Source organism: Canis lupus, chromosome 2, assembly GCF_048164855.1.
Source record: "Canis lupus baileyi chromosome 2, mCanLup2.hap1, whole genome shotgun sequence".
Taxonomy (NCBI): domain Eukaryota; kingdom Metazoa; phylum Chordata; class Mammalia; order Carnivora; family Canidae; genus Canis; species Canis lupus.
In genome coordinates this window covers 23,659,367-23,681,041 of record NC_132839.1, presented here as the reverse complement: position 1 = coordinate 23,681,041, position 21,675 = coordinate 23,659,367, and the positions used below count along the sequence as shown (strand labels likewise).

Here is a 21,675-nt window from a genome sequence, read left to right as displayed (position 1 = left end):
GCAAGGAAGCCTAGGGAATAATGCTTTCAGCCCAAAGCATGTCTACACTAACTACAGTTGAGATCTCTAGTGAAAAGAGAAGAGAATGAGTGTGGGTTAGCAATTTGCAGTCTCTGCCACACACCTAAATACACAGATCACACTTAAGAGTTTCTCTGGGAGTGTCTCATTAAGTGACTCTTTCTACAACATTACATTTTTCTAGGCAGAAATAATATTAAAAACTGAAACTGATAGCATTCTTTGAGGAACGATTTAGGCTAATCTACAGCCTGAGTGATATGTGGGGGAAAAAAGTAGAATAGGATAAATCTATTTTGTCTTGTTTAAAATTAACTCATTGAATCCACCAATATATATGAAACACCCACCATATGACAAACACTAGTTACATATTGAAAATAAAGAGGTGAAGACAGACAAGGTCCTTACTAATAAGGAACTCATATTCTGAGAAACATGCATTAAAATAAAAAAGGCAAGATAAACCCACTGTAAGTACCAGGAAGAAAATAAAACAAGGTGGGACAAAGTAGGAGGGCTACTTTGTGATGGATGTTAAAGACAATCTTTCTGAGGAGTTGGCATTTGAGTTGAGAATGGAATTAGTTAATGACAGTAATTATATGTCTCCAATTTATTTTTTATAAAAATCTAATGGAGTCATTTATCTTATACGCTGTGTACTAGCTCCCCAGATATAGATACAATTTTTAGCTGCCTTACAACTAATTCATCAGGAGTGTTATGAATGATAAATTATTTAAACTATTCAACATCACTATGTCAGCTTTCCTATCTTAAAAAGGGGTAATTACCCCCAGCCCAGTTAAAACAGAGAAGTTTGGTCAACTAATATTGGATGTGGAACCAAGAAGATTCAATGGACAAAAGGCAGTCTCTTCAATAAATTGTGTTGGGAAACTGGATATTCACATATTCAAGTAAAATAAACAAGTGGGCTGCATCAAACTAAAAATCTTCTGCACAGCAAAAACAATCAACAAAATGAAATACACAGAATGGGAGGAAATATTTGCAAATCATATATTTGATGTAAAGTTAACATCCAAAATATATACAGAATTCATACAACTCCATAGCAAGAAAAAGAAAAAAACAAAATAAAAATCCCCAAATAATCCAATTTAAGCATGGGCAAAGGACCTAAATACACATTTTTCCAAAGAAAATATTCATTTGAATGATAGGTACATGAAAAGTTGGTCAACATTGCCTGTTATTAGGGAAATGAAAATCAATATCACAATGAAATATCATGTCAAATAGAAAAGGTATTGTCAAAAGGCAAGAGATAACAAATGCCGTTGATGATATGGAGAAAAGGAAACTCCTGGTGGGACCGTAAACTGATAAATTCACAATGGTAAACAGTATTGAGGTTCTTCAAAATATTAGAAATAGAACCACACTGCGATCTAGCAACCTCACGCCTAGGTTTATAACCAAAAGAAATGAAAAGAAGATCTCAAAAAGATATCTGCACCCCAATATTCATTGCAGCATTATTTACAATAGCCATACATTGAAACAACTAAAGCATTCATCAACAGTTAAACAGATAAAGAAAATATGGTGGACAATGGAATACTATTCAGCCAAGGAAAAGGAGAGAAAAAGCCTGCCATTTGTGATAACATGAATGGACCTTGAGGAAATTATGTTGTTAAGTGAAATAAGTCAGACAAACATTGTACAATCTCACACTTATATGTGGAATCTAAATAAACTCTTAGAAAAATAGATCAGATTTTTGGTTACCTGAGGCAAAGGGGTTAGGGCTTGAGGAAATTGGATATAGGGGCTCAAAGGTTACAAACTTCTAGCTATCAGATAAATAAATGCTGGGGATGTAATGTACAACATAATGACTACAGTTAACATTGTTCCATGGTATATTTAAAAGTCACTAAGGGAGTAGATCCTAAAAGCTGTCACATCTCAAAGGGAAAAATAAGCTTGCAGTAAATATTTACAAGTATTAATATAATAAAAAAACATATAACATGAAATTTACTATCTTAACAATGTTTATGTATACAGTTCACTAGTGTTGAATATATTCCCATTCCTTTGCAACAGATTGTAGAGGTTTCATCTTGCAAAACTGAGAACTTTATACCCACTAAACACTAATTTCCCCCAGACCCTTGGCAATCATCTTTTAACTTTCTGTTTAAATGATTCTTACTACTTTAGATACTTCATATGAGTGGAACCATACAGTACTCGTTCTTTTGTGACTGGCTCATTTCATGAGCATACTCTTTAAGTTCCTTCATGTTGTATCTTTAATAACATTTCCTTATTTACTAAGGCTTCATAATATCTCATGACATGTGTATGTCACATTTTCGTTATCCATTCATCTGTCAGTGGACTCTTAGGTTATTTCTTCATGTGACTATTTTGACTAATGCTGTAATGACTGTGGAAGTACAATTATCACTTGAGATCTTGAGTTCAATTATTTGGATATATACCAAAAAGTAGGATTGTTGAGTCATAGAGTAGCTCTATTTTTGGAAGACTCCCCACACTCTGTTTCATAATGACGCAACATTGTACATTCCCACCAAAAGTGTAAAAATATTCCTATTTCTCCACATACTCACCAACACTTGTTACTCTCTTTTCCTTTGATAGTGGCTATCCCAGTAGGTGTGATAGGATATCTCATTGTGGTTTTGATTTGCATTTATCTTATAACTAATGATGTTGAGCATCTTTTCATATGCTTATTGGCTACTTATATATATTCTTTGGAGAATTGTCTATTCTAGTCCTTGTCCATTCTTCAATTGGGCTGTTTTTCTGTTGTTGAGTTTTCTGAGTACATTATATATATTTTAGAGATTAACATAATTCTGAGTTACTTTTTCCTAATTATAGGTTGTCTTTTCAAGCTGTTGATTTTTGTTTGTTACACAGTAGTTTCTAAGTTTGATTTATTCCCAGTTGTCTATTTTTGTTTTTGTGGCCTTAGCTTTTGAGGTCATATCAAATAAAACATTACCAGATCCAATATCCTGAAGTTTTCCCCCTGTGTTTTCTCATAGCAATTTTATAATTTTTGGTGTTATGTTTGTCTTTAATCTGTTTTGGGTTAATTTTTATATATGGTGGAAGGCTACGGGTCTGATTTCATTCTTTTGCCTGTAGGTATGTAGCTTTCCCATCACTACTTGCTGGAGACACTGCCCTTTCCCCATTAGGTAGTCTTGATAGTCTTGTCAAAAATCACTTGACCATGTATGCAAGGGTGTATTTCTGGGATCGCTGTTCCATTGGTTTATATGTTTGTCTTTCTGATGTACCACACCATTTGGTTAATGTTATTTGGTAATATGTTTGAAATCAAAAAGTGTGAGCCTCCAACTTTGCTCTTTTTCAAGATTATTTCAGCTATACATATGAATTTTAGGGTGTATTTTTCTATTTCTGAAAGAAATAGCATTCAAATTTTGATAGAAATTGCATTAAATTTATAGATCACATTGGGTAGTGTGGATAATTAAACAATACTGAGTCCCAATCCATGAACATAGGATCTTTACATTTATTTGTGTCCCCTTTGATTTCTTTTAGCAATAATTTATAGTATTCAGTGTTACACACCTTGTGCCCCTGGATTAAGTATATTCCTTAATGTTTTATTCTTTCTGATGATATTAGTAAATAAAGTTACTGTCTTGATTTTTTCTTCAGATCAGCCATTGTTAGTGTATAGAAAGAGAATTGATTTTTGTTTGTTGATTTTGTACCCTGCAACTAAACTGAAATCGTTCTTTAGTTTTAACAGCTGTGGAATCTTAAGGGTTTCTTAAGAATCTTGTCTTCATGATTGTTTTCTTCTCCTCCTTCTCCTTCTCCTCCTTCTTGCTAATTGCTCTGGCTGGATTTTATAATTATGTGTTCAACAGAGGTAGTGAGTGTAGAGATCCTTGTTTATTAACTAAACCTCTGCTTCTGATCTTACAGGAAATGTGTTCAGTCTTTTACCATTGGATCTGGTGACTTATGAGCTTTTCATATATGGCTTTAATTATTTTGGGGTAGTTTCCTTTTATTTCTAATTGTTGAGAATTTTTTATCATGAAAGAATGTTGGATTTTGTCAAATGATGTTGGTTTGTCCTTCATTCTGTTAATGTGGTGTATAACATTGATTTATTTTATATATTAAATTATCCTTGAGAAACATTTAGCACTTTAATAATGTGATTTTTCTCAATTACCACTATATCTAAGTCTTAGTCTAAATCCTGCTTTTGATGAAACAGTTAATGTCTGACTTTGGCTAGATTTTGATGACTAAGAAATCATTGAACTTGTGAGTACTTGGTTGCCGGTAAAATACTTTGTGCAATAAATGAGAACAAGTATAAAATAGTAGTTGAGGATGTAAACTCCCAATTCATACTACATGAATTCAAATCTTAGCTCTTCTCCTTACTAGGTTTTTGAGGTTGGGCAGATTATTTAGTGTGTTTGCACCTCAGTTACCTCACCTGTAAAATGTAAACACCAATAGTACCTGTCTCACATAGCCACAGAAAATATATATGTAACTTTGGAATTTGATTTTGCATGCAATTTCATTGCTGTAATTGGTGTCAATTTTTAAAATAAATGTTTTTTTTTAGTTTTAGATTTTTAGCATAATTATGAGGATAGTACAGAGAATCCCCACATACTGATCCTACATCTAGTTTCCCTGTTATTAGCATCTTACATTAGTATTGTACATGTGTCACAATTGAACAAACTAATGATTTAATATTGTTACATTTTTATTAATTAAACTCCTTTTTTAAACCTCAGATTCCTTAGTTTTATTCATTGTTCTCATTCTTTTCCAAGATCCCATATAGGTTACAACACTGTATTTAGTCATCAGATCTTCTTAGGCTACTCTTCTTGGCTGTGATGGTTTCTCGACTTCAACTGTTTTTATCATCTTGTAGAAAAATCTTTACTACTTTGTAAATCACCTGATATTTGAAAGTGGCTATACCTTTTTAATCTTTTGTTCTTTATCTACATTATGTAAATTTCAAAATGTAGTCAATCTTAAAATAAAAGAACATATTATATAAATGATAAATTATTAAATATTTAGGTTGTCCCAAAAAAACAGCTGTTTATTATTACTAACCCTTTCAACTAATAATATGATAATTTACCTTATATAGAGATAAATATAGTTTAAAAGTTTCTTTGGGAGTTATTATATTATCTTGTTTCCCTAGAAATATATTCATTATCTTTCTTAAATATACTTTGACCACATATTAAAGTATTGACACACTTCATAACTAAGTGGAGTGTACATATTCTTTTTAAAGATATATACATATTTCCTCTTACTTTCTCTAATAATGCATATCAAGGAGATCCCTGGGTAGCTCAGTGGTTTAGGCCAACCTTCCATCTGGGGCGTGATCCTAGAGTCCCGGGATTGAGTCCCACATCAGGCTCCCTGCATGGAGCCTGCTTCTCCCTCTGCCTGTGTCTCTGCCTCTCTCATTCTCTTTCTCTCTGTGTGGCTCTCATGAATTAATAAATAAAATCTTTTTTAAAAGTTGGTATAATTCATAGAATAATAGAATATGCCATCTTTTTTAGTTACAATAATTATTAAGGAGATTAGAGGCAGTTGTTAATGTTTACCATTATAACTAGAGGTGTATGCTCATTGATAGAATTTACTTTCAATGGGTTTGTAAACTAAAAATTAATTCTAACTTAGTAATTCTACTGTCTTTAAAATCATCTAATGTAACAGAGCATTAGGGCCCACCCTAAACCTGCATTAATTCACCTTAATTTGACTACATCCTCAAAGACCCTATTTCCAAATAACATCACTGTCTAATTCTATTCATGCTGCTATAAGAAAATGTTACATACTGGGTAGATTATAGGCAATAGAAATTTATTTCTCATAGTTCTGGAGTCTGAGAAATCCAAGATCAAGGCAACAGCATGCTTTTGTTCTGGTAAAAGCCATCTTCCTGGTTAACAGTTTATGCCTTTTCAGTGTTTCCCAAATGGTAAAAGGGGGGAGGGATCTCTGTGGGGTCTCTTTTATGAAAATAGTAATCCCATTCATGAAGGCTGCATCCTTAATACCATCCTTAACACCATCATCCTTGAGGGGTGGGGTAGGATTTCAACATATAAATTTAGGGGCAACACAAGTATTCAGATCACACCAGTCACATTCACAGATTCTAGATGGATATGAATCTTGGTGAAACTACTCAGGTCGGTAGTCTTCTCTTTAGCCTTGAAATACTCATGTCCTTCTTGTGTTCCAATGCATTTATGCTCTATCAACATCCCTCAAAGACTGAATCTATCCCAGTTAACTCTAAATCCAAATTTCACCTAAATATCAACTCAAAATAAGTAAAATTGATAGCATATCAACAAAAAGGAAACACGCAGAGACATATCAGAATCCAGACAAGGTAGAGAAATTAACACAGTAAAAGTGTTTCTTTGAAAACATAAATTCAAGTGATAAACATCTAGCAATACTGATCAAGATAAAAGGGAGATACAAATAACTGATATTTGGTATTAAAGTGGTGTTATTATTAGAAAGAAATCACAGAAGTTAAAAGATAAATTTAATAATACAAGAAAATTTATGCCAATTAACATGACATCTTGGACAAAAGACAAATTCTTTGAATTGCACTAATAAGCAAAACTGACACAATCTGAAATATGAAGCTAAATAGCTCTTTCACTTTGAAAGTAATTGAATCATCAATAATTTTACACTAAGAAAGCACCAATTTTAACATTTTTTTAATTAGAATTTCTTCTTATTCCTTGTTGGTTTAAAATGGCTAATCAGAATAAAAAAATAAAAGGGCCTTTGCTTAGAGTCTGGGTTCTCACTTATTTAGAGGTTAGAACTAGGTACCCCTACTACCCAGCACCATACTGAGATGGGCTGAGGGGTAACCCCCAAGGGACAATTGGAGGGGCCTAGGCCTGCCACTCCTTTTCTCTATCCTGTTTTTGGCATGTGATGAAAAATATTGCTTTTCAGATTCATCTCTCCTGACTTAAAAATAATGTTAACTGTGTGAGTTGGGGGAAGGGAAGCCCATCCTAATCCCTCTCCCCTAAGAAGGAGGGGATTATTCAATATTGTTTCTGGAGCTCAGCCAAGCTCTTTTCCTGATCTTACCACCACCACCAAAGTCATGGAGCTGTGACCTTTTCCCTGGGCTTCAATTTTAATGGTTTTACTAATAAGTTCTGTCAAAAATTTAAAGAAAAAATAATATCTACAGTGTATAAATTCTTTCAAACAGGTAGGGATACCTCCTAAATTCATTTTATGAGTCCAAAATGACTCTGATAGCACAACCTGACAAAAATTACAAGACATTACAAACCAATTTTCCTTCAGAATCAAAAATCCTTAAAACATACATTAGCAAATAAATCTAGTAATTTTAAAAAACGGTATAAAACATCCTTACAAGTGGCATTTACCTCAAGAATGCAAGGCTGGCTTAATATTGGATCACTATAAAACTCTGTATTAATAGAATGAAGAAGAAAAAAATGATTTTTTTAACAGATTGAAAAATAAAAACTAACAAAAGTAAAAAAATTAACAAAAGCCATTATCCATTTATAATTGGAATCTAGATACTCAACAAAATATACAGGAGGGCCTTTACCTAATAAAAAGAACCTATGAAAATTTACAGTTACTCATCTTTCTGTGAACTGGCTTTTCACTATATGCATATAGTATTTGTTTTTGACCCCCAGAACTAAATAATTCATTTAGTTTCCAAATTTTAAGTCCCCAGGAAACTATGGTTGAACCACCATGGATTTGGTAGCAACTCATGTATAAATCAGCTGTGATTAGTGGCTGCACTGTCAAGAGTTATATACTCTGCTTGCACTCAAAATTTTCTGAGGAGTAGATTCTCTGATAAGGAAACAAAACCCATCTCTTATACTACTGAAACCTGAAGCAATGATTAAGTGTCAAAAAACTCTTCCCTCTTAGAGACAATAATAAGAAAAGGTTTCATGTAGGAGATAGACCATCTCTTGAATAATAAAACTTTAATCAATATCCACATCCCATTTCTAGTTTTCTCTTCTACTCAGGTTGGCATAGATACTAGATATTTTTCAAGATTTTGTTTATTTATTCATGAGAAACACAGAGTAAGGCAGAGACATAGGCAGAGGGAGAAGTAGGCTCCCCATGGGAAGCCTGATGCAGGACTCGATCCTGGGACCCCAGGATCATGACCTGAGCCAAACGCAGATTTTCAACCTCTGAGCCACTCAGGTGCCCCATTAGATATTTTTCAAACAGCCTTAATTGCAAGTATGAAAATTATAACCCATTTCCCACCATTGATAATGGTTATAAAAATAGCCACTTTGAGATTAACAATATATTTCACCATACTCAAAAACTTCCGTGTGAAAGAATGGTTATTTGTTAGGATCGGTGAAGTAGAATGCAAATGTTATTTATTATACTTCTGTATCTACAAATGCATTCTCACATTTCTTTTCCCAATGATACTGCAAGTCTCTTCTATTTTTATTAATATCATATGTTGCTTAATTACAGGATAATTATAAAAAAGTAGCTAAGTGAGTTATATTCATCTGCTTGAACATGCCAAAAGGTGTCATTTCAGAAAGATAAGGATTAGCTCGGAATTTTTAAGAAGTAGCTCAGAAAGATAAATATTAGCTCAGGAAAAAATAAAAATAAAAGGTAGTTTACATTTGGCAGAAAGCTCTAAATGCCATTATTCAGGAGTTCAAAATAGCAAAGGGAAAAAGAAAAGAAAATGTCTAATGAAAGTACTAATTGAATTTTCTGGTTCTGAAAATTATTTTCTTGCAACTTTTTCTTTTAAGAAGTGCTTTTCTCCCACTACAACCATAACAAATACAAATAAAAAATACATATTGAGATAAGAAATACATCCAAAATTTTATAGCATTTAGTTTTCTTTCATCATTTTGAGATGCCAATGATTACACATAAAATTATGATATATTTATGGGGCACCTGCGTGTCTCAGTCGGTTAAGCATTTTTTTTTTTTTAGGATTTTATTTTTTTATTCATGAGAGACACACAGAGAGAGGCAGAGACATACAGGCAGAGGGAGAAGCAGGCTCCATGCAGGAAGCCTGATGCAGGACTCGATCTCAGGACACCAGGATCGGACCTTACCTGAAAGGCAGATGCTCAACCACTGAGCCACCCAGGTATCCCAGCATCTGATTCTTGATTTCAGCTCACTTCATGATCTCAGGGCTGTGGGATCGAGCAGTGCATTGGGCTCTGGGCTCAGCACAGAGTGTGCTTGAGATTCTCTCTCCCTCTCCTTCTGCCCCTCTTCCTACTTCTGTCTCTCACTCTCTCAATAAATATATAAATACGATCTAAAAAAAAAAGATGTATTTATTTTAAATGAACTAGTTACATCATTTAATTCATCCATATTCTTAAAGCTACAGTTTTTCATTAAGAAATTTTAAATCTGATTTAGAATAAAATATGTATTAGAAAATTTTTCATAAAATTTAAAAATGTTTATATTCTACATGGTGTGAATAGTAGTTGTAGGAAGAAAGTGAAAGTTCATGTACTTTAAATTTATTAAGTATTGTTTCAGAATGACTTTGGGCAAGGTGATTGATACCTTTTCCTCTCTTCTCTCTCCTCCTTCCCCTTCCCCCATCCCCTTCCTTTTTTCCTATTTCTGACTTGTTCTCAGCAAATTGGCCCCAGAAACTTAACAAATGAAAAACAAACAAAAAACACAGTAAATTGCACAAATTTCTTGATTGCTTTTACTTCAACTCATTTGCGTGGAATCTCTGGAAATTATTTTTTAAATATATATGGAGTTGCCTCAAACATAGTGATATTGGCGCCTGCTTAGAATATCCTTTGGTTTTGTTAAAACTACTGCTCCAATTGCTTAGATTTTTTGTTATAAAGGGGGCACCAAAGTTTTCAGTTGAATCACAAAGCACTCTGTGAAAAGTCCTGGTATATCCTCTGTTAGCAACTCTATGTCTTTGAAAATAACTCTGTATCTTTAGAGCACTTCTGCTTTTTCTTTTTTTTTAAAGGAAATTTTAATATAGTAAACATGTTTAGTAAACATGGCATGTCCTTTTTGTTGTTAATGAAGACATGATACATTCAAAAATGTATTAAAAATAAATGACAAAAAAAAAAAAACGAGACCAAAAAAATTCCTAGAAAGAGGATTCACAACAAAAAACATCAGCCCAAGTTCTATCCCCCTCAATCAGAAGTGGCTTTTGCAAAAATCAGCAACTCCCCTCCAACACACAAAAGCACTGCCATTTGCCTTGCAAGCAGAACATATGCTTAATTATTGAACTTGAACATTAGGCAGAATTAGTGTAGAGCATATTTTAATAGGTTACTTCAACACCCACCTAGTCCAGTTTTACATATTTGTTTGGAGATCTAGTTTATATATATATTCCACAGGTATCCTGAACAATAAACCAGGTTGTCCCATTATTTTTTAAATGGCAGTTCTTTTATTTTGTATAAAATCTTTTTAAAAAACATTTTTATTTATTTATTCATGAGAGACATTGTGAGAGAGAGAGGCAGAGATAGGCTGAGGGAGAAGCAGGGAGCCTGATGTGGAACTCCATCTCAGATTCCGGGATCACACCCTGGGCTAGGCAGATACTCAAACACTGAGCCACCCAGGCATCCCAAAATGGTAATTTTTACAGATCAAGCAAACCATTTAGATTATAAAGATCTCTTAAAACAAATTTTTTAGATGAAAATACATTAAGGAGAAACCCTGAAAGTTAAACAAATCTAGTTCTTTTTTACTATAATGGTGGGATGAAGGTGGAATGTCTATTCTGAAGAGCAGCTCTTTTTGATTCCCCATGAAAAAAAGGCCAAATTTGTCTGAACTGATATAAATTAAAAACTAAGTCAATAAAAAAACAAAACATACACCTTAAGGTACTATAAAACTTGACATATGTCAGGGCTTATGGAATGGGAAATAGAATTCAGAATTTTTTTCTCAAAAAGGAAACTTACACATTTTAAGGGGAAAAAAAAACAACAGAACTCTAAATATGGATAGCTCTATGCACAGAACACCACACAAGAATTAATTACACAATCAGTAATATCATCATGAGAGTAACTGGCTGAGGACTTCAATTTTCAGCAACAGAGCTCCTAAGTTAAAAATGTGTTAAAAGCTGATAATGTCAACAAGAACAAAAAACAAAGACAAAAACAAAAAGAGATGGAGGATGAGGGGAAATAGGGAGGAAAAGCTGTATGCATAAGTTAATTACAAGTATTCAGCAGCATAAAAATAATACGATTCCATAGTCTCCCAAATGGGCTTCTCTCCAAGTCACTCCCCTACTTTCTTTCACTGCCAGACATGGGAGACTAAGAGAGTGGGCAAATTCATTTGTAACTATAACCTCTCCCATATTTGAAATGACATGTATGTTCAATCTAATGCTACATGTTAAGAAACTGTTGTGATACACATGAATAAAGCAAAATAAAAACAAAAGCCTAAACCATGAGCTTTAATAACTGGAAAGACCATCTGTTTTAAAGCCAACTAGGGGGCAGCCCGGGTGGCTCAGCGGTTTAGTGCCGCCTTCAGCCCAGGGCCTGATCCTGGAGACCTGGGATCGTGTCCCACATCAAGCTCCCTGCGTGGAGCCTGCTTCTCCCTCTGCCTGTGTCTCTGCCTCTCTCTCTCTCTCTCTCTCTCTCTTTCTCTCTCTCTGTGTGTCTCTCATGAATAAATAAATAAAATCTTTAAAAAAAAATAAAGCCAACTAGGTGTGATCCTAATCATTACTGTATATGACATGATTTATAGAAACAAAGGCCAAGAAAAATATCTTTATTTTGTCCAGTACTTAGGCTTGTTGTTTTAGGGAAAACAGTGATAATTCAATGAATGTGTCACACATATAACTGGAAAAAAGTCCCCTTCTGGTTTCAAACGAATTTAAACTATCTTCCTTGACTAATTTTTCTCCTGTGTCAGACAAATCTTGTTGGGGCAGGACCAGTTTAAAACCCTCTTGCCCTTCAAACACTAGATACATCCAGGAACATCCTACAATGCAAAGTGCCATAAGAGAAGGATTCTGTAGGACCAGTGATATAACTGATCTGAGGAAGCCTGGATGCTATTAACATTGATGGGAGCCAGTCAGGCAGTGGTGGGTTGTTTCTCCTCAGTTGTTTCCTCCAACAGCAGCATGATGAGTTCATGCAGGAGTTTGTAGATCCTTGAGTAAACCCATGCTGTGGGATGCAGAAAATGCAATGTGTCATGGCAGGAGAGGGCACCCTCCGCGTGCAGGAAGTCCCCATCTGTATCCAGTGCTGAACATTAGCAAGCTTGAGCAGGGAACCCTTTACAAGTTGGTTTGCCTCAGAGGGTTGGGCTTCTTACCTCGAGGAAACAAACCCAGTACAATGATTTTGGCCTGTGGCTACCTTGCGTTGATAAATTGTATGATGGCCTAATTCCATTTGCCACTTCTGCTGTGTTTTTATGGTTGTTTCTTTCTTCCCAGACAAAAATGACCTCAAGTTTAATATTCTCCAGTTCTCCATCCTTTAGTCTGCATGAAACAAGTCTTGTCGCATCTGCTCCAATTCCAAAATTCCATGTACAAAGTGGGGAAAAAAAGCTCTCGCCATATCCCATATTGCTGCATTAACTGTACCGTGGAGTCCCCCACAAATAGTACATCAGGCTTATTGTCTTTACATCCAGGACAAATCTGTTGTGCTGAGACATACATTTGTCATCTCTTTAAATGTTGTCTGCTGCATGTAAAGTAGCTGGTAGGTTTGAGTCCCCTTGGCTCATTACACACTAGGCAGAGGATGCAAGTGGGCCCCAAGCAGCTGTGGCATCCTCAGGTGACATATCTGTACCTCACTCAGTCCCACTGGCCAGGCTGCAGCATGTCCCTCCTCAGACCCCAGCACCAGCAGCAGCCGCTTCTCTTCCTGTCTTGACCACGACAGCTAAGACAACTTTTCTTGGACCTCTTTTGCAAATATGCTTCTTTAAATGCTTTAAGTTGCTTTATTTATTTATTTTTTCTAAGATCCAGCAGAGTGCTAGTGGGTGTGTTTTAGAGGATCTAATGACTAAGACTCAACTAATTTACCTGACTTACAGAGATAAGTATGAGTATTTGGCCGGGTTGCACAGGAAGTACAGATAATTGATCCATTGCTGGTAATTACATTTTACAAGAAAAGAAACTGACTATATGTTATAAAAAGAAAAATGTCTCAGTACATAGTTTAACATCTATTTTACCTTTCTCATTCTAACCCAGGTTGTATATCTTTTAACCAGATTAAGAAATTCTCTAGAAAGCATTCATTATTTAAGGCATCTGGGTGGCTCATTGTTTGAACATCTGCCTTTGGCTCCTGTTGTGATCCTTGGGTCCTGGGATCAAGTCCTGCATCAGGCTCCCCACAGGGAGCCTGATTCTCCCTCTGCCTATGTTTCTACCTCTCTCTGTGTGTCCCTCGTGAAGATAAATAAAAAAATTTTTTTAAAAAGAGAAGAAGAAGAATTCATTAGCATTACTTCACTAACAGAAACACACAATTCGAGTGACCTATTTTGTGGTAAGTCCATGAAAATCAAACAAACAAATGAACAAATAAAAATAAATAAGTTCATATGCCATCTACCAGAAGAAACAGACATGTGAAGACCTTGCAATAAGTGCAATTAATGCTGTGAAGCAAAGTACACTTACTTTGCTTAGGCAAAGGAAACATAAGTCAAGGAATAGAGATGGACAAGTGCAATTCTTTTTTTTTCCAGATGCAGTTCCTTCTCAAGAAAACTATGAGCTTTTGCTGCAATTAAAACATGTGGAAGAAATTGCAACTAAAATCTGGAAGGCAGTTTACTGCCAGAGAGTGGAAGATCTTGAAAGAGATGTAAAGGAGTTTGGGTTATAACAGATCTACAAGTTTGGTAAGAAAAGTGGTATGACCAAATAATTAGTTTTACAAAGTAAAGTCTGGCTAGCATGGGGAACGTGGTTTAGAGTAAAAACTAAATCAAAAAGACTAGTTCTACAAGCTCGGATGAGAGACAGTTGAAACTGGTATAGGGCAGTAGTAATGTATATTTTGTAATAAAATAGTTGGATTCTTCATGTAGTACTGGGTTAAGTGAAAAGAGAAGAAAGAGAGTTGGTGAAAAAGAAGGCAAAAGCTGGGGCTTATTTACAATACAAGAAAATCCAGGGGTTGGAGTGAAAATCAGAAGAGAAGAGAGAAGTAAGTAAAGGGAAAGTGGGAAATCACAATTTATACCTCTCTGCTGTCAAAAAATTATTTAGAACCACAGACATTTTTTTTTCTGAAACAAATACTTCCAATTGTTTGCCCTATGGGATGTTTTCACCATACACACTTAGCTAAAATGTGAGCTTTTAGGGACGATAGCATACAACATTGCTTCCAGAAGCTTTAAAGTCTAACAGCTGAAATGTTTTCCTGAATTCAGTCCTTTTTCTTTTTTTTCCCCCTGACCATACCATTAAGCAGTACTGTAAAATTGGTTTTGTTATTAGCCTAGGGCTTCTAGTAAGCACTTTTAGTTTTTTAAAGGGTGAATATCACAGACCCTTATGCCCTAAGTAATTGAGATATCAGTATAGCCTTAATTTTATTCATGGAGATTTACATTCAATTTCCATTAACCTTAATAGGAAGCCATTACCTAACTGGTACGGGTTATTGGTAATTCAAAATAATTCAAGATAGACTTACTTCATTTGATATTTTTTGTTACAAATGTCAACAACTTCCATTTAAAACTAAGTATGCATCATGTTATCTACTCCTAGGCAATACTGCACATGGGCAAAACTAATCATTTTATAGGAAATTAAATATTAAAAGCATTGCATTTTCCAAGACTGTTGAAGTATCCTTTAAAAAATACTCAGTCCTTATTATTATTTTAAGAAGTGTCTAATAACTTGGAAAGTTGTCTCAGAGAAAATTTCTTCTTGATGTCAGATTCAAACAGCAAAACAAAACCACACAAAACATCAGCACATGCCAAACATAAGATACAAAGCTTTGCTGTTAATATTAGGTTTTTAAAATGTATTTGGGAATTTGTATAATTTGGATGATGGGATTACATAAAGGCCAATATATAAGATTGGGAAACAGAAACAAATTAATTTGAATTTAGTTTATAGGTAAAATATTAAAATTAAAACCTAAATATTAAGTGATTATATATGAATATGTGTATATATATGAATTAATAAGAATGTCAGTTCATGCCCATCTACAATTAAGGTGGTTATAGAAAACACACACACATACACACACGAATCATTACGATAATATCATCCATAAATTCTTCTTTGACATTTATATTTGTGTATTAATTTTTTTTAAATTTGTGTATTTAAACAGCATTTCTAGTTATGTGTTTTCTATGTATTTGGAGCACAATTTATTATGGGATAATCAATAAAAATATATTCCACCTTTTATTTGCAACATTTTCCATATAGTAAAATTAGGATAATATGAGGTAAAATTCTCTATTCCTAGAAAGAGTTAAAAGATATTTGCATAATGAATGCTAAAATACAACTAGTTGACTATATGTACAAATCAAATTTCCAAAATTTAATGTTATATGTTTTAATGTTATAGTAGAAATATATTAAATTGCTTAGACTATTGTTGTAACTGTTTTCCAAGAACAGCTTTATACAAAGTCAATGAATGGGCCTAATATTTAGTGGTTTGAAATGAAGTAAGCCTCGTTCTGCTAGTCTTTTTGTTTTTGATATCTAACCTGTGATTAAAGTAAGAGGTAAAGAAACAGAAGGGATTTCAGTCTTCAGAGCCAATGTTTTCCAAAGTCTGTATCATTGGGGATTTTGTTTAAATGTGTATCTGATTCTGTAGGTCTGGAGTGAAGGATCTAAGACTACCTTTCTATTAACCTCCTAAATAATGCCAATATTGATACTCTAAGGACCATACTTTGGATAGCAAGTCCATTTCTCCTGATTTTCCCAATTAGAAAATAAGCTCAAGGAACTCTTTGATCCCCAAAAATCATAAAACGGATCATGGGCAGAACCCAAACTATATAGTTATTGTTACTCTATTAGTGACTTATAAATATTCTTTATGTTTCTAAAATTGATTATATTATTCTCTTTTGTCACAGAATTTATATTTTAGTTTAATTTAATTCAGTACTACATCACTGGTAGTGACATTTTCTAATAAGTTATTGATAGTAGAAGGGGAACCCTGAATTGAGCAGACCATTGATATCCCTTAGGAGAAATGAAAAATTAAACCTAAACCAGTATTGGAAGCAAGAGTGACCTATAATAACAATATAATACCTTATGTGTGTCAGTGGTATTGATAATTTGATATGGAAGTACTGCATTGTGCTCTTAATTTTGGTATGATGATTCAATTTGATTGGCACAAAAAATTCATTTGAATCTACTCTTTAAACCTTTGTATATATTTTCCCCCGTGAGTTTAGTCAAGGATGCCAAATCATTGCAGCAGAGTTCTCAACTGGTATAGAGATTTTCTTTACCATGTATGATGAAGTTCATTATAATCTGGAGTAAGGTTACTGCCAGGTCCATCTGCTTGCTTTAAACTGGAATGAGAAAGCATAGATAGTTGATTTGTATTGATGTAATCCCTAATTTGATTATGTTTCAATCATTCCAAAAGCTTTTAAAATGTGTTGCAGAATAAATTTGGGATGATTACACATTGTCTTCCACTAATAATAGGTATAAATTCAGCACATTTTAAAAGCCTGCATGAGTGTATCAGTTTACAGGAGTGATACTGATATTACCTACAGTGATGCATTTCAAGGAGAAAACAAACAGTGAGATAAATGGAAATACAACTATTTTTTGAATAGACTCCTTCTTAGGGAAAATTTCCACTCATATTTACAAGCTTTTAAGGTAAAAAGTAACCTAGCAGTCAGAAATAATCAGTGCTCTCAAGTAGCTGGCATTTTGTCAAGTGGGTTTATTCATATACTTGTTAGTTTCTAAGTAATGTTAGCTAGCTCAAAGGGAAAGATCTGGTCATGGTGTCTCCTAAAGCATCTGTTTTCACACTTGGAGGGGAGACAGAGGCACATGGCTGACAATAACTAAAAATGAAAAAAAAAAAAAAAGAGAAAACAAAACAAACAAAACCTGTGTTTTCAAGGCCTCTTCTATATCCCACTTTAGACTGCTATGGGCTCTGTACTTGGTCCAGTTCTCCCCAAAACACCCAGCTCTGGGACTTTTCATACTCTCTTCCCCCATGCAAAGTAAGAACACTTGTCCTTTATCTTCCCAACTTGATTTCCTGTTGACAGAGCAGTGTGTATCATTGCATTGGTGATTAACACTTCCACTTGTTTATCAATGACTCATGAATTATGGAATGTATGGTTTTGATAATGACACAAAGTGCTGGATTTAGAGAATATGATCTATTACTCCATTCATTCAACACATTTATACTGTGTGCTTAAAATAGTCAATACTGCTTTGCAGGACTAAATTACAGAGGTATAAATGATATTTCATACCCCTTATAACTTAGAAAATAATAATAAACAGAAATTTCAGGCATCTTAAAAATCCTTTGGGTGTGCAATGTTATGTATTTTATTTTGATATGTTTTGGCACCTATAAATTACAATACACAATCAACTCTAAGTTGTGCCTATATATAAGACTGTGTCTGTCAATCTCATTTACAATTGCATCCAAAAGCATAAGATACCTAGGAATAAACCTAACCAAAGAGGTAAAGGATCTATACCCTAAAAACTATAGAACACTTCTGAAAGAAATTGAGGAGACACAAAGAGATGGAAAAATATTCCATGCTCATGGATTGGCAGAATTAATATTGTGAAAATGTTACCCAGGGCAATTTACACGTTTAATGCAATCCCTATCAAAATACCATGGACTTTCTTCAGAGAGTTAGAACAAATTATTTTAAGATTTGTGTGGAATCAGAAAAGACCCCGAATAGCCAGGGGAATTTTAAAAAAGAAAACCATAGCTGGGGGCATCACAATGCCAGATTTCAGGTTGTACTACAAAGCTGTGGTCATCAAGACAGTGTGGTACTGGCACAAAAACAGACACATAGATCAATGGAACAGAAGAGAGAACCCAGAAGTGGACCCTGAACTTTATGGCCAACTAATATTCGATAAAGGAGGAAAGACTATCCACTGGAAGAAAGACAGTCTCTTCAATGAATGGTGCTGGGAAAATTGGACATCCACATGCAGAAGAATGAAACTAGACCACTCTCTTGCACCATACACAAAGATAAACTCAAAATGGATGAAAGATCTAAATGTGAGACAAGATTCCATCAAAATCCTAGAGAAGAACACAGGCAACACCCTTTTTGAACTCAGCCACAGTAACTTCTTGCAAGATACATCCACGAAGGCAAAAGAAACAAAAGCAAAAATGAACTATTGGGACTTCATCAAGATAAGAAGCTTTTGCACAAGGCGCCAACATGGCGGCCGAGCGCAAGACGAAACTGTCCAAGAACCTGCTGCACATGAAGTTCATGCAAAGAGGACTGGATTCGGAGACCAGGAAACAACTAGAAGAGGAAGAAAAGAAAATCATTAGTGAAGAGCACTGGTATTTGGAGATGCCAGAGCTTAAAGAAAAAGAAAATTAATGCTTCAGATGAATGCTAAGAACAAAGTGGAAGAAGTTGAAAGTGAAGCAGTGGAGCTTCATGTGTCAGATGAAGAAATGGCCAGATGTGAGATATGAGACCTTGGTGGGGACAATTGGAAAAAAGTTTGCCAAGAAGAGAGACCGTGCTAATTATGAAGAAGATGAAAATGGACACATAAAACCAACAGTTAAAGTAAAGAAGATGTTTTTAAAGCCCCAGGATTAAAGTAGATGCTTTAAGACAGAGCTCAGGGAAGCCTCCTAAGAGTAAGCATATTGTGGAACTCATTCTGATGGCCTCTGTGTAGCTCTTAATACTATGATGTTTATTTGCAAAGAAATGGATAATTTTGGAAATATGCCATTTTTGAAACAGATGTGCGGTGGATGTTATACATCCTTTGCTTAATGGTGTTCATCAGGAATGGATTTTTAGCCCTCGATCTTCAAATATACAGAGGTATGTGGTTGCTTCCTAAAGACTTTTTTGACCTCAGATTTTTTTTTTAATAGGGCTTTCAGGTCACTGACCTTGAATTGACACACATAAATTAAATCATTTTTAAGTTATCCTTATGTTTATATTTTACTTTAAGTTATTAATCATGCCAAGCCAATTTATACATACATTTTGGAATCAAATGTCATGAGGACCTATTATATGTAAATTCATGAAAAATAAATATGCCTCTCTAGCCAGAAGTACTTGCATGCTACCAAGTCATTGTTAGTTTGTGGAATTACGAGTTTTGCTTAAAGCTTTTATTAATAAAAATTGTTCTGTAATAAAAAAAGAAGCTTTTGCACAGCAAAGGATACAGTCAACAAAACTAAAAGACAACCTACAGAATGGGAGAAGACATTTGCAAATGATGTATCAGATAAAGGGCTAGTTTCCAAGATCTATAAAGAACTTATTAAACTCAACACCAAAGAAACAAACAATCCAATCATGAAATGGGCAAACGACATGAACAGAAATCTCACAGAGGAAGACATAGACATGGCCAACATGCACATGAGAAAATGCTCTGCATCACTTGCCATCAGGGAAATACAAATCAAAACCACAATGAGATACCACCTCACATCAGTGAGAATGGGGAAAATTAACAAGGCAGGAAACCACAAATGGAGAGGATGCGGAGGAATGGGAACCCATCTTACACTGTTCGTGGGAATGTGAACTGGTGCAGCCACTCTGGAAAACCGTGTGGAGGTTCCTCAAAGAGTTAAAAATAGACCTACCCTACGACCCAGCAATTGCACTGCTGGGGATTTAGCCCAAAGATTCAGATGCAATGAAACGCCGGGGCACCTGCACCCCGATGTTTATAGCAGCAATGGCCACAATAGCCAAACTGTGGAAGGAGACTCAGTGTCCACTGAAAGATGAATGGATAAAGAAGATTTGGTTTATGTATACAATGGAATATTACTCAGCCATTAGAAATGACAAATACCCACCATTTGCTTCAACGTGGATGGAACTGGAGGGTATTATGCTGAGTGAAGTAAGTCAATCGGAGAAGGACAAACAGTGTATGTTCTCATTCATTTGGGGAATATAAATAACAGTGAAAGGGAATATAAGGGAAGGGAGAAGAAAAAGACTCCTAACTCGGGGAAACGAACTAGGGGTGGTGGAAGGGGAGGAGGGCGGAGGGTGGGGGTGAATGGGTGACGGGCACTGAGGGGGGGGGCACTTGACGGGATGAGCACTGGGTGTTATTCTGAATGTTGGTAAATTGAACACCAATAAAAAATTAATTTATTTAAAAAAAAACTTTAAGAATTACCCATAAAAAAAAGGAAAAGTAAAAGAGTCAAATGAATCATTTTTTGTTTTATTCTAGCATTTTAGTTTTACAGCTCTACATAGAGAAAATGGAAGTGCATTTACTATGGACTAGTCCAGAACCAAATGAAATATTAGTAATGTATGCAATCTGAAAAATGCATTTGCAATTATATCTCAAGGATTCATTTTATATTTCTAGGATCCAAGACAACTCCAAATGTAACTTCAGTAAGCCAGAATCAATCTAAGATCTTAAGTCAGGAAAATTTACTCGGAACAAATAATGGAAAAGTACACATGAGTGCACACACCAAGTCACACACAGGTATGCACACATGTGCTGAGAGTTTTCTTTCTTTTCTTTTTTTCCCCAAACATCACAATGGGCAAAATGATAAAAACATGTTGGAGCTAATGTAGAAGAGCATTTAGATAACTCAGTACCAGATAAGAAACTACCTCCTAACAGCATAATTTGGCCCTTAAAGCCACTGGCAACATTTCTAAACATCTAATAATTACACACTTGAACCTCTTTCTAGAGTTCAACCTGAAGTTAAAGCTCACCTCGGGGCTTACTAAAAACTTATGCATTGCCAAATCTTAACTTTTCTCTGCATGGCTAGAAGGAATCTAATTTCCTCAGCTCTATATCTGACATTTCAGCTACAACATCCTTTACATTGGTTTGTCTTACTAACAGCAGAATTTATTTGTGGCTATTTTTGTCCCACTTTTGTAATAAACAGACGGACCCATAAAATGGTATTATTTTATTAATATTTGTTTGCCTTCTAGATATATCACAAGAGTTATTCTCAAAAATATTACATGTATCATATAGTTACATTTTCCAAATGCTTTCAATTCAGTAGTTAATTCAAAAAGTCCCTCTGAAGATAGATTGCTACCATTTTGATTAATATTTCTTGGCATAACAGCTTCCCATTTAGCTGCAAAATTGTATTCTAATTAAATTCTTTTCAA

At 34.7% G+C, this 21,675-nt stretch overlaps 2 pseudogenes; one reads left to right on the top strand and one right to left on the bottom strand.

Moving 5' to 3' along the window:
- Positions 1 to 12,306: 12,306 nt before the first annotated feature.
- Positions 12,307 to 12,975, bottom strand: LOC140609919 (platelet-activating factor acetylhydrolase IB subunit alpha2 pseudogene; annotated as a pseudogene).
- A 5,735-nt stretch (positions 12,976 to 18,710) lies between these two features.
- Positions 18,711 to 19,684, top strand: LOC140609916 (M-phase phosphoprotein 6 pseudogene; annotated as a pseudogene).
- The last annotated feature ends 1,991 nt before the right edge of the window (positions 19,685 to 21,675 follow it).